Consider the following 15,973-nt stretch of genomic DNA (forward strand, 5'->3'; position numbering starts at 1 on the left):
CTAAGATCGTTCCTCGATAGCCTATGCATGCAACCAGCTAAAAACCTAGATCAACTAAGGTAGCGAGCATCCAAGTAGATGAAAATGGAAGTGCAAAGAGATTTTTGAAAACATATGCGATCAGAGGCCATTGCCGAAAATAAGGGAACATATACAAAACCATTAGGGAAGAATAAAGACTCACAACCTAAGAAACCAAATAGGGAACTACACTTTCATCAGTACACAATGTTGAATGCTCCTCGTGCAAATATCCTTTAAGAAGCCCTTAATGCAGACTTGCTGCCTCCGCCTACGAAGAACACCACTTCCTCTAACGCATACGATAATAGTTGTTGTCTATATCTGTCGCAACCTAAATCGCGACGGAACGACGAACTAAAAATAAATTCATTTGGAAAAAGAGATTAGAAGTCGCCACCATAGTTTATTCTAGAAAACTATGGAAAACCGTAAAAATAAAATAAAGTCTGCGAAAACCAAATTTAGGGTCCGGGAGTCGGTTATGCGTAGGAAAGGTATTAGCACCCTACATCGTCCGCCCAAAGGCGGTACCTTTAATTAAATTTGTAAAAGGGATGTGTTTATTTTAAATATTTATTTTTTCCATAAATAAGAAAATATTGAACAAAATTATTTTTTTTTATTAAAAAGGACCCGACAAGGATTAACCTTGGTCCTACGTATTCTCATTAAAAATGAGAAATCAGGGCTACGTAGTTCTTTATACAACAATTTGAAAATGATTTGGAAAACCTTTTGATTTTTGGGAAGTGAACTTGACAAGGACTTGCCCTGCTCCTACGTATCTCCATTTACAATGGAGATTCAAGGATCACGTAGTTCTTGATAAAATTGTTTGATTAAATTACTTTTGAAAGTTGTCTTTTGACATATTTGAAAAGGAAAAGGAGTGTCGTGCGATGCGAGCGGTCGAGTAGACACCAAACACATTTTTTACAACTTATTCATTGAAAAAAAAAGAGTGTCATGTGACCCAAATGGTCAATTAGACACCAAAAACAATTTCTAATATTTTTAATTTTAAAAGAAAGTGACGTACGACGCGAGCGACCGATTATACACCAAAACAATTTTTATATTTTTATATTTTTAAAAGAAGTATCATGTGACGAGTACGGTCAATTAGAGACCAAAAGAAAGAATAAATAAAGAAAATAATTTTAAATTTTTATTTATTCTTATTTTTCATTTTTGAAAATTATTTTTATTTCAATTTAAAATATTTTTACTATTTTTGAAAATGACATGATTGAAATGTGAAATTTACTTAACAAACGCAGAAATATGGTACATAAAGAGAAACGCGGGGTGCATTAAGTAAAGTAAACACATTATATCTAAGAAGAAAATAAAGGAGTGGGGTGTGTGCTTAGTGAAAACGCAGGTACGTAAAGTAAACTAAAACTTAATGTAAGGGGTGTGGGGTTATTACATTGGGGAGTGCATGAAGCAAATAAATAAACAAAATCCAATATTAAAAGCAGGGGTGCATAAACTGAAATTTGGAGGTGCGTAAAGAAAAACTTAAGTATGCTAAACTTAATTAAACAAACAGGGGTGCGTGAGTTAATTATGGAGGTGCGTGAAGAAAAGATGAATCTGCCAAATTTAAAATACAGAGGGTGTACAAAATATTTATGGTGATGCATGAAGAAAAGAATCTGTTAAGTTTAAGATACAAGGGGTGTACGAATTAACGACACCATTCTATCACATACACTTAATAAAACACACTAAATGGACATATGAACATAAAGCAATTAAGGTTTTAAAGTTTAAAACACTACAACAACTCACGCATGATTCCATGTTTAATATAAGCATATTTTACTCACGATTCCAAAATGATTAAAAAGAAAGTAGGTCCCGCACATTGTACTCAAATTGGATCATGAATTGGACCATGCTGAACATAGTACGCATTTTTAAAAAAAAAAAACACTGTCAAATCAATCAACATTCTCAGAACAAGTTGAAAGCCAAAAAAAGGGTTCAAATAATTTTCATAAACCAAGTTAAAAGACCCCGCCAAAAGTGGTACACTCTTACTGAAAAAAGGGTTCAAATAAGATTAACACATCTATTCTCCATAAAAATCTCAACTAACCTCAAAATACCCTTAAGATGAATCCATCTAAAACCAACACACACGAATAAGCCAATATGAAACGTCACGTAACTCACCTCCAAACACAAAACATCAATGTAAATAAACAAATAAAAACTGAGAACAAAATCCAAAAACTTAAACGGTAAAAGTAGTGATAAAACATCAATGAAAAACCTGAACAAATATCAAGTAGTATTCATAACACAGACAAATATTGGAAAACGAAAATGAACCTTGTAGGCTAACCTTGTATTGGAAATAGACTTAGATCATGAACTCCAATGACAAAAATGATGAATGATGACAATCAAGAACAATGCCACCGATGGTTGGTAGAGGCGAACGTAGGCTTAGCGGATTATGGACAAGACGATGAGAGTAGAGCGAGAAGAAGTCTTTTCCTGGATTCCCCCAAAAACCAATAAAAAAATAACCTTTTCCCCTTCTAAAACTTTTTCCTTTTTTCTTTTCTTTTCCCCTTCCAAAAACTGAATAGAGGTTTTGTGCATGACGTGATCAGAAACCGTTCCCTCCAATCCTACCAAAAAACCGTTTTCATTTTCAAATATTAATTTTTAATTTCTAAATTTTATTAATTAATAAATACGAAAATATATTTTTAATTATATATATATATATATATATATATATATATATATATATATATATAACAAAAAGATTATTTTACTTTAACGCTTAAAAAAACATAAATTAAAAACTTTTATTATTTAATTTTTATTATTATTTTTTTAACAATTTATTATCTTTTATCTTTTTTATGTAACACCTATTTTTGAATATATATATATATATATTATTTACTTAATTTATTATTTTATTTTATTTTTTATTTTTATTTTTATTTTATTTAATTATTATTGTTATTTTATTTTATATATTTTTATATTTTTTATATATTGTTTATTTTTAAAACAACATTATTTGCCCGGACGAAATTGGGTGTTGACAGTTGCCCCTCTTTTCTTAGATAGTACTAGATGATACGAAAAATTAGTCATTTTCATATCATCAAAGTAAAATATAAGAAAAGACAGAAACACTAATTTCATCTGGGCTCTAAAAAGAAATCACATCAACGTAAAACATTTAAGAAAAATAATGACCATTCCATCGAAGAGGGCCTCGATATGAAAGATCGATGACCAGTACCTTTGTAGAAGGCCTCAATATGAAAAACATATGAAAATCAATGACCATTCCATCGAAGAGGGTCTTGATATGAAAGATGGATGACCATTGCATTTGCAGAGGGCCTCGATATGAAAGATCGATGACCAGTACCTTGGTAGAGGGCCTCGATACGAAAACATATGAAAATCAATGACCATTAATCGAAGAGGGTCTTGATATGAAAGATCGATGACCATTGCATTTGCAGATAGCCTCGATATGAAAGATCGATGACCAGTACCTTTGTAGAGGGCCTCGATATATATATATATATATATATATATATATATATATATATATATATATATATATATATATATATATATATATATATATATATATAAAGTAATTTGAGAGTATGATATCCTAATTTAAAAAATATGAATGCATGTTATGCATGAATGACCTAGAACCTTTGTCTCTTCATTTTTCTTTTCTTTCCATCCTCAATCATTCATTTTTCATCATCATTTTTCCTTCATTTTTTTCATTTCATTCATTTTTTCATTTCATTCCTCATTTTTTTTCTCTTTTTTTATTTCATCATTTTTTAAGAAGACACATGTCTTTATAATTATTTGCTTTTGCAGTCATCAAATTCAATGCATGCTCATAATTTGTTTTTCTCATTATCACCTCACACTCTATACCGGAATCATGAGGAATTAGGCAAATCTTTGCGCGAAATGAGAGCACCGTATACCTTACATTCTCTTTCTTGATGCACAATACATCTCATATATGTTTGAACCCATGGATAGGTGTTACACAGCTGATGCAATCTTGTGTCAGCAACGTGTTTCAAAAAAACTTGTATTGAAAAAAGATTGCCTCACTTTAAAACTTTTGACTAAATTTAAGAACTGACTGAGTTTTTGCCCTTTTTCTTTTCTCTCTTTCCTTTTTTCAATATGTGGCATCAACCAAATTTTTGTTTCTAAGTTATTCCCATGAACAAAATCTGACAGACATTTTTCAATCAGTGTGGACTTTAACTAGCTTGTAACGTGGCCCGGGCTTAAGGGTGTTGAAAGAAATAGATATTAAAGGCCCAAATAAAATATTAGTGGCTTTTACATTTTGTAACAAAGATCGTTTTGCAAGATTATCACCTCGGCGATCACCTAGGGTCTTGAACTTTTAAAGTTCTCTTCATTCTTAACTTTTCCTTTTCAAGTTCTTTTTTCGTCATTACTTTATGATTTTCTTTGAATTTTCAACTTTTGGCTTTTTCTATTGAAATACTTTTTTCACTTTATTGAGTCCCTTTAATAGCCTTGCAATTCTTGACATGTTGATGATCCTTATTCAGGGGTATTTTGGGAAACAAATTATTATTTTTTGGCTCAAAGAGGGTATAATGGAAACATATTTTTAAACAATTTTTTTTATAAGAAAAAGATGGCCACACATCATTTTAAATCTTGACTGCCCCATTCTTTTCAAAGAGTTAACTCAATGACAAAAACAAATGGCATCAGACACATATCACTATTTATTTTTGTTTGCGTGTATAACTCTCTTTTTCTTCTCCCCCTCTCTCTCTCTCTCTTACTTTTTTTAACTCAGAACAACCTTTTTAGTCAAATAGGGCTATCAAAAATGTGCCCCAACATACTATTTATATTCTATTTTAGCAAATCCTTTATCTTAGGGAAATCTTCATGAATTGGGGGATTCAAACAACATGAGTGTAAAAATGCTTCAAAATAGGAAGTATTTGATCCGCTACCCTCAATGCCACAAAACATAGACGAACCATCACCAGTGCAGGAAGGCCTTTTGACAGCGGTTATTTTTCATATTCTGCACTGGTTCCTGGACCAAGGCATATTGGGGCGAGGCCAAAGGAGGATAGCCTTTGGCCTCGGTCGCAACCCGAGGCCATAGAGCCCCTCTTCTGCCACGGTTCCCCAGCACCCGAGGCCATAGAAACCCTCTTCTGCCTCGGTTTTCTGGCCTAACCGAAGCAATATGTGCTAACGTTTTTAATTTTTAAAAAATTCGCTCACGTTTTGGCCTCGGTTGGACTGGTACCCAAGGCCATATGTCATTTTTAGGCCTCAGTTGGAGTATTACCCGAGGCCATATGTCACTTTTTTGGCCTCGGTTGGAGTATTACCCGAGGCCATATTTCACCTTTTTGCCTCGGTTCTAGTATGAACCGAGGCCTAATATGTTGTTTTTTTTAATGCGATTTCTGTTTTGGTGTTATTCCCACATTTAAAACCTGCAAATTTTATTCAACACCCAACACAGACCAGAATAGGGCAGAACAAGATATTTTATAATGCATCCACAATTCAAATTCATTTAAAAGACAATTACAAATCATATACAATCAAGATAAATGTCCTAATCAATAGTATTGTACATTTCAATTATATATTTCGCACATGCTATCCTACCAAACTTGATGGACTTTGCGGGAATTGCTGCAGGACTCTTGAATGTCTATAAAATAATAGATTAAGTTAAGTTAGTATATAAAAAGGAAATATTGCAAAGTATTCGTTTTAATTCAAATATATATTACCGTTTCCCAATTTGTTGTAATACGAGCACGCACAGTGGTTGTCATCCATTGCATTATATAGTAACCGCACTCATATGAGCCGGTTTGTCTATTACACTACATTATATTAACAACGTTACAATTAATTAAGGAAGAAAATCAAGCAAACAATTATGAAGATATGGATAGAAATATCAAACCTGGAGAGAACACCATACAAGACCTTTTGCCTTAGTCGTTGATCTCCCTAACAACATGTTATGTGCAGCAATTGAACTACGATATAGGGAATAAGTTAGGATATTTTTATATAACATGTCATATTCATAAGATTGATATTGAGGTTCTTACCAATCTATCACTTGTCTAAGATGGTTGGGGGGAGGACGATGCAAAGAGCAAAACCACACAGCAAGGTTCTCCCTTAGGGAAACCACAAGTAACTGCCAATGACGCCTGATAAGAAAATAAATTCATTGTTATGCATTAAAATGACTGATTATATTCATAAGTTAACAAAAATGACTTACCCAGCAACATAAGGGACAAAATAAATTTCTTTTCCACGTTGAAAGCATTTGGTCACATATGCTTGGATGTCATCAAACTTGTTGCCTTCATGGGTGAGTTGGGGGTCTATAAACCCATATAGATCATTCAGCCCCATAGTTTCAGTGACACCAAACAGATACCTAAACCAAAAATTGATTTGATATAAGTAAATAGATAAATATATCAAATAACTATATGTAACGACTAAAAGACTTACATCATCCATAACTGAATAATGGTAATATTGAGTTCCTCTTGTCCCCGTGCAAGCTCCAAGACATCTTGGGAATGCATGTAAAATGGGATGTCAAGATCTCTCCCGAAAATGTTAGCATCCCAAGGAACCTGCATCGGCTTATCAGCTATGATTTCTGCAAGTTGGAGCAATGCACCAAGAGGATCGTCCAAAGAGAGAAGAATCTTCTTTGATTGAGGTTTTTCCTATATTGATGCAATTTCAATTAAAATTGAATATAATTTATGTTTGAATATAATAAACATGTAAACTTAAAAATGTAGTATATTTGTGGGTTTAAGAGTCTGTACCGGGGGGTCCGTATCAACCAAATTTCTAGGCCAGGCGAGGAAACACTGGAATGCCTGTGCCACAGTATACACCTCATCTGTTGGCACATGAACTAAAGCATACGGCATGAGAACCTCCTCTACCGTGACCTTAACCTCATCCTCTGATAACTCCATGCCATGAAGCACTGTGGCTGCCTCAAATACTTTTCCACGAGCCACTAGTGTCTTCTCTGTACCATCCCAAATATATAGCTGACATGGATGAGTGTCATCCATGTCATCCCCGGGTGGAGCTGAACAACTCCCCTTTCCGCTTCTACCTGTTACAGTCAACGATTTATTAATGTTATTCAATTACTTTATTAAATATCATTTATTCAATTCATAACTTATAGAAAACAAATTTACCCGTGGGAGGCACAAATGGGTCTAGTTCTGACAGATGATCCACTGGCGAACTAATGCCATAATGCTCAAATTGGCGCATTAGTTCTTCTCTCACCTACGCCGTGATCATTTCCTTTAGTCTTTGTTCATAATCAGCACCATGACTGCATGAAGACTGACGAGAGGAGGAACCAAAAAATTGGCGTATGCCGACTCCTGATCCAGCACCACGCACACGTCCAGGGTGCTTAGGTCGTCCAATTGCAGCAGCAAGTATGTCATGACGACCTTCTGGAATGAATCCTCCTTGGGAGGTCTGCTCAACCAACGAATCCTACAATGTAACAAAAAAATTTATAAATAAAAATACAATATAAAACATGAACGAGCAATTTAGATAAGAATTGTATCTTACAATTTTCTCAGAAATTTCTCGTGCAGAGTCAGAAGTGTAGTTGCCCGATGAGCGTAAACGGGCTAACTTCCACTTCTGATGACGTGATGCTGGTGAAGGAGGCTCAATATCTTCACCCTCAGAAGGTGGGGGCCTAGATTTTTTCTTTTCTGTCATTATCTTCTCTTCAAGTTTTCTATACCCACCACGAGATAATATGTGCAAGTTTTTATTTTGATCACTTATGCTTTGAGCCTTTTTCCTCTTTACCTGTAACATATAAAACCCACTTTATGAATTAGTTAAAATTTTGCATAATTATCAATTGTGCTATTGATGATTTCAAATAAACATACCTGTCATCCCTCAGATGTTCGAAGCTCAAGAAACTGACGCCATGTGTCTTCATCAATCCAAGTGTATTTCAACAATGGATTTTCATTCTTTTTATGTCCAAAGACATACCTTGACGTCAACTTGGTCTTAAAACCACGAAATTTCTCAGCCACCGATGACAAACATTTTTGTCTTAGCGTCGGCACATTTGGAATATCAAATGTTAGCTGCAATATAGAAAATGTCACCAACAATATTTATCATATTATCAACAAAATCAAAGTATAACTTTAATAACATTAATATTAGTTACCAATAAATCTTGCCATATCATTTCCCGATCAACTTCAGTGACATGATCAAAAGATGGCGTAAGGATTGATATTCTCTCTCGTGCCAACATTCCTAAATAGCTTTTGAAGACGTCCCCATAACGACCACTAGGCTCACCAATGTCGACGTTAATATCAACATGTGTTTTCTGACCTTTAGCTCTTCTAATTAAGAGCTCTCTCAACCTAGTGGCTCCTCTGGTGGGTCGCTTAGTAGGTGCTTCATCCTCTGATGAAGTATAATGTTCAGCCATGTATCTGTGAAATGAAAACATAAAAAAACATTAATAAGCAACTGACAAATTAATATATAAAACATTATTTAACAAAACACCTAAATTTTAACAAGAATATGAAATTCATACATAAAGTTATTGATTGGTCATATGTATATTCCTTCATCGTGATCTTCTCGAATTGCATGTACATCATCAACTAGATGGATTTCATCAACATTTATCATTCTTCTAAATGGGTGGGTGACAGCAATATTAAGATAACTCATATTCTCTTCATTAGGATCAATCTGTTTTTTTCCATGAAGAGCGACAAACCAATGTTCAGACGCAGGATCTTTAACATAGAAAACCTGAGATGCTTGTTATGCCATGATAAATGGCTCGTCTCGATAACCCACCTTTCGAAAATCGACTAGAATCATTCCTGATTCATCTATTTTGACACCACTCTTATTGTCAATCCACTTACATTTTTGAACAGTGGAATAGTAAACATGGTATAATCAACCTCCCATATCTCTTGTATTACACCATAGTATGTCATTGATCCTACTACGAGATTTTGATCTTTAGATGTAGAAAATTGTAGCGACTCAACTTCAAGACTGACTCTACTATTTTGTACTGTGCTTTTATCATCAAGAGACTTTGTATAGAATGTGCAATTATTGATTTCATAACCTGTACAACAGATGACATCAAATTTCAACCCATTTGCTAACCACATCAAAGTCTCATAGCATTGCGAATCTTTCAAAACCTCAGATTTAAACCAAGGCATGAATGTTCTATTATGCTCCATCAAATGCCATTTCTCTGATTGTCTTGGATTGTTCTCTTGCACAATGACTTTGTGTGCAGATAAGTAAGGCATTACCTCATTTGTGTTGTTTAATATGTATAGGTGTGCTTGCATCAACTCTTCGCGATTTTTGGTAACCACACTCACACCTCGTATGCTGTTACTTATAGAACACCTGTTCAACCATGATCTGTGAGGAACTCCTATCGGTTTTGCTTTTGCCATGTAATCTGAACAAAAATCGACACTTTCTTCAGCAATATATCTTTCGATCATTGAAGCTTCTGGACGATATTGATTTTTCACATACCCTTTCAAAATCTTCATGTAACGTTCAATGGGATACATCCATCTTAAGTATACTGGTCCATAAAACTTGATTTCTCTCACCACATGAACAAGTAAATGTACCATGATGTCAAAAAATGATGGAGGGAAAAACATCTCTAGCTGACACAAGATGATAACAATTTCGGCTTGAAGTTCATCTAACTTTAAAGGATCAATGACTTTGCTACAAATTGAAGAGAAGAATGCACACAAACGCGTTATAGTTTGTCTAACATTTTTGGGTAAAATTCCACGAATAGCTACAGGTAACAATTGTTGCATTAAGATGTGGCAATCGTGAGACTTTAGGCTAACAAGCTTCAAGTCTTGCATGGACACTAAACTCTGAATATTTGAAGAGTATCCTTGAGGTACCTTGACACTCTTTAAACATAAGCAAAAACTTATCTTCTCTTGTCTGGACATAGTGTAACATGCAGGGGGCAAATAAGTGCGCCTACCAACCTCCCTTGGTGCCAAGTCTTCTCGGATCTTCATTTCAACCAAATCCAAACGAGCATTTACTCCATCTTTTGTCTTTCCCTGAATGTTGAGTAGTGTACCAATCAAGCTATCACACACATTCTTCTCTACATGCATGACATCTATGCAATGCCTAACTTCTAACTTCGACCATTATGGAAGGTCAAAGAATATTGATTTTTTCTTCCAAGGGCTCGATGCAGATGACTTCTTGGACGTTTTACCAAATACATGATGTACTTTATTAACTTTTTCATGAATTTGAATGCCAGTTAATGGAGTTGGTGCTTTGTCATTCTCTTGATGTCCATTTAATGCTTTCTTTAACCTTCGATGGCGCAGATACACGGTCTTCCTTCCGTTTTTCAATTGATGAGATGCAGTGTTTTCTTCACATATAGGACATGCTTTATGACCCTTGACACTGTACCCTGACAAATTACCATAAGCTGAAAAGTCATTAATGGTGCAAAATAACATTGCATGCATCATGAAAGTTTTAGAAGCAACAACATCAAAACTTCAACACCATCAACCACAACAACTTCAAGTCTTCAACTAGAGGATTGAGATATACATCTATGTTATTTCCAGGCTGCTTTGGACCAGATATCATCATGGACAACATCATGTATTTTCTCTTCATGCAAAGTCCAGGAGATAAGTTGTAAATGAATAATATAACAGGCCAACAACTGTGGTTTGTACTTAAATTACCAAATAGATTCATTCCATCGGTAGCTGAGCCAAAACGAATATTTCTACATTCTTCACCGAACTTGGGAAATTCCTGATCAATATTTTTCCATTGCATTGAATCAGCTGGATGATGAAGGAGTCCGTCACATCTTCTCCTAGTTGCATGCCATCTAAGGTTTTTAGCGTCTTTAGGATTTGCAAACAAACGCTTAAGTCTGGGCACGATTGGAAGGTACCAGACTACTTTCAAAGCAGATCCTTCCTTCTCTATTTGACCATTATCTTCACTGTTTCTTTTCTGCTTGTACCATGATGACCCACACTTTGGACATTTTTTCAAATCTTCAAATTCTTTTCTGTATAATATGCAATCATTAGGACATATGTGTATCCTTTTATACTCCATACCCATCGGACAAAGAATTTTCTTGGCGTCATAGTTTCGAGTGGGTAGAGTATTTCCTTCGGAAGCATTTCATTCAAGAGCACGAGCAATTCTGTGAAGCTTTTATCTATCCAACCATTGGTCGCTTTCAAATTCATAAGTCTTAAAACCGCTAATAATCGCGTGAACTTAGTTGAACCAACATACAACAGAGTTTTTGCATCAGCAGACATCGTCTCATACTCATGCGCTTGTGCAAAAGCTTCTACGCCAACATCCTGTATCATGTCCTCCATATTGTCTTCTTCTACTTCTACTCGCTCTTCAAATTGCTCTTTCCGTCGCTCTTTCATGGAGGAATTAGCAAGATATTCGGTCCGAGAAACAGTTGGAATGTGTATTAATTCGCCATGCCATGTCCATATTGTATAACTTCTAAGGAAACCATCACAAATAAGATGTTCCCTAACTTGAGTTGCATTCAATTTTCTTCCATTCAAACAGTTGACACAAGGACATCTGAACTTCACCTCATCATCACTTCTCCCCTCATAACGTTGCGCAAATTTTATAAACTCCTCTACTCCATTCTCATACTCAGTGCTAATACGTGGTAAATTAATCCAATCTCGATCCATACTGAAATTGCGTGAATAATTTCAGTAATCTTTGAATCAATGGTCACGTCGTAATGAAGGTGTGACCCTATCCCATTTAAGAAGATTCACTTTTTTTATTTTATTGGTACATATTACTTTTAAAATACATATCTTAAATTTCACGAAATTTTGCCAGCATTTCGCATTGGCCTTCAGGATACACGAAATGAAAGTGATTATAAACCACACTCAAATATGCACCCGAAGATCAATACAAAACACAATTGACAAATATTCATGAATTTTAAGATATGTATTTTAAAATATATATATATATATATATATATATATATATATATATATATATATATATATATATATATATATATATATATATATATATATATATATATGCACTAATAAATTACTAGAAAGTGATTAATCTTCTTAAACTGTCCAATCGGACAATTCAAGATTCAATACATTTAAATTATTAGTATTGTATCCCCTTATATCTAATTTAAAAAAAATGTAGTTTTTTCAAAATGAAAACTCGGGGACAATACATAATTTTCGTATTGAATCTCAAACGGGAAACTAAGGCTAACTCACATGTAAGAAAAACAAACAACATGTTTTAACAAATAATGAATAAAATATATAAACCAAACAACATATTGGCATCATAGGAAAATATTAGAATTAGGAACCTGGGAGCGCGTAAAGAGCAGATGACAGTGGAAGATGATGCAATTCAACGCGTTCGAGAGCTACAAGAGTTAACAAAAAACACAAGAGTAAGTCATAAGTAACAAATAAAAGCAAAAACAACAATTTCCTTAACATCATATATTAGCTATTCAATTATAGTGTTCTTACAATTTTCTTAAATTCAAACTTAATGCTCTACATTTGAAGACACAATGCTCTTAAATTGAGACTCAATCCTCTCACAAAATTAATCAAAACACTCGAAACAATTTCAATCTCAATGCAAATTAACACTCACAATAACTAAAATTGAAAATTAACATACACAAAACAAGAAACAAAAAAAACGCGTTAGAAATTTACCTTAAAGAAACCAAGGCACGACAGTTGCGACAAAAAAAGGAAATTGTTTGCGCATGAATGTGAGGTGCAGCAACGGTGGTCGGAGCAAAGTGGCCGGAGGCGCGAAAGTTCGGTGGCAGCCCAACGTTGGTGGAAGAAGACCTCGCGTGGTGGTGGAGGGACACCAGAAAAGTTGCAGCGAGACAGAGAGAGGGACCACTGCCGGAGTAGCGTGGCCGGAGGCGAGACGACACGGCGGCAGGCGGCTCGCGTGGTTTTCTCGTCGGAAGTCGCGGAGAGAGAAGGATAGACAGCGGCGGCAGGGCGCTCGCGTGCTCGCGTGGTTTTCTCGCTGGAAGTCGCGGAGAGAGAAGGAGGAGACAACGATGGGGTGGCAGTGGCAGTGGCAGCACAGGAGCAACGCGCGATGGTGGTCGGAACTTGCAGAGAGAAATAGAGGAGGAGCGCGCGCGAGGAAGAAAGGGGGTTCAGTTTTGAGCCCTAATTAAACAATATGGCCTTGGTTCAATTTAGAACCGAGGCATATAACCCCTTTTGGCCCCGGGTCCCCAACACCCGAGGCCTAATACCACTTTTGGCACCGGCTTTTATCCCAACCGAAGCCTATAAGTCAAAACGAGAATGGCATTTTTGAAATTTTGGGCATCCTTTTTGGCTTCGGGCCTTCTTAACCGAGGCCTAACAGCGCTTTTGGCACCGGTTTCTTTACAACCGAGGCCTATAACTGCTTTTGGCTTCGGGTTGTAGGTGAATCGAGGCATAAAAGTTGCCTATAATTGCAAAATTGCCACCGCGCCATTATAGGCTTCGGTTCCTTGCCAACCGAGGCCTATAAGGCAAGGTAGAAATCCAATTCTGCACTAGTGCATATCTCCTCACTCTGATTAACTCTCTCTTCACTTTCTTTCACCTCTTCTAGCGATGCACTGTATTTGCAACTGCATAGTCAAACAATTTTGACTAGTGATCTTCTCTATTTATTTTGCTCACTTCCATGACACCCTTCAAGAACCATTTTGGGCTATACTGAATGATTTGTACTTCGTGATTTAAACCCATGGTATTCAAAAAGCTCAGTGTGATGACAAATGACACTTACAAAAGAACGTAAAACAAAATTACAAAGAAATAACAATCCAGTCTTGACTACAATAAAGCATAATACAATGAACCATAAGAACAATGTCAATATTTCCCAATCATTATCAGATCATTACTCATAGAACTTCTTTACTGCATCTAAGTTGACAGGTAGAGATAATTCTTCCCCATCCATTTTTGTGAGAACTAGCGCACCACCTGAAAATGCCTTCTTCACTACGTGTGGGCCTTCATAATTTGGAGTCCATTTCCCTTTGTGGTCTTTTTGTATAGGCAAAATCTTTTTCAAGACTAGATCACCTTCATGAAACTCTCTTAGACGAACCTTTTTATCAAATGCCATTTTCATCCTTCTCTAATACAATTGACCATGACAAGCTGTTGTTAACCTTTTTTCTTCAATTAAGTTAAGTTGGTCAAACCTAGCATGTACCTATTCTGCTTCTTCTAACTGAGTTTCCATTAACACCTCAGAGATGGGATTTCTACTTCAAAAGGAAGGACCGCTTCCATCCCATATACCAAAGAGAAAGGTGTTGCACCAGTTGAGGTCCGTACCGATGTACGATATCCGTGTAGGGCAAAGGGAAGCATTTCATGCCAATCTTTATATGTAATCACCATTTTCTGCAAAATCTTCTTTATATTCTTATTAGCAGCTTCAATGGCCCCATTCATTTTCGGGCGATAAGGAGATGAATTGTGATGTTGAATTTTGAATTCTTCACATAGCTCTCTCATCATTTGATTATTCAGATTAGTTGCATTATCAGTGATAATTTTATTAGGCAACCCATATCGACATATTAACTCCTTTTTTATAAACTTTACTACCACCTTTCTAGTCACATTGGCATAAGAAGCTGCTTCCACCCATTTGGTAAAATAGTCAATTGCAACCAGAATGAAACGATGTCCATTTGACGCCTTCGGTTCTATGGCTCCAATAACATCTATTCCCCACATCGCAAATGGCCATGGTGCAGATAGAACATTTAAGGTTGTAGGAGCTATATTAATATTATCTGCATAGGTCTGACATTTTTCACATGCATGTAACAATCATTCTCCATAGTCAACCAAAAATAACCTGCTCTCAAAACCTTTTTAGCCATAGAGTGCCCATTCATATGTGTACCAAAAGCTCCTTCATGAATTTCTTTTAATATCAACCCTGCTTCTCTTGCATCGACGCATATGAGGAGTACCATGTCATGATTTCTTTTATACAAGACATCCCCATTTAGAATAAAACTTGAAGCTAACCTTCTCAAGGTTCTTTTATCATTCTCATAAGCTGTTTCAGGATATTCTCGGCTCTTAAGGTAGCGCTTTAAATCAAAATACCAAGGCTTACAGTCTGATTCTTCTTCCACTAAATAACAGTATGTTGGTTGTTCATAACTCCTCATCTTGATCATCGACATTTCCTCATCTTGACTAATTTCAAACATTGACGATAAGGTGGCCAAAGCATCAGCTAATTGGTTATCTTCTCGTGGAATGTGATAGAACTCAATGGAATCGAAATGCTTTATCAATCCTCTAATGAATGATTGATAAGGGATTAACTTTTGGTCTCTAGTCTCCCATTCCCCTTTTAACTGATGAACCACTAATGTCGAGTCACCATACACCTATAACACCTTCACCTTCGACTCGATAGCTGCCAAAATACCCATGGCGCATGCTTCATATTCTGCAACATTGTTGGTACAACTAAAGCACAATCTTGTTGTCATCGGAATGAAATGATTCTCTGGCGAGATGAGCACTGCCCCTATTCCATGTCAAAGTGCATTAGATGCTCCATCAAACAGTAATATCCAAGTCTTCTCATGATGGCTACCCTCCTTTTCACCAAATAGGGCAAGAATGTCCTCATCTGGGAA

The sequence above is a fragment of the Vigna unguiculata genome, chromosome 5 (assembly GCF_037176805.1).
Source record: "Vigna unguiculata cultivar grain cowpea cultivar isolate G323 ecotype 2 chromosome 5, ASM3717680v1, whole genome shotgun sequence".
Classification (NCBI taxonomy): domain Eukaryota; kingdom Viridiplantae; phylum Streptophyta; class Magnoliopsida; order Fabales; family Fabaceae; genus Vigna; species Vigna unguiculata.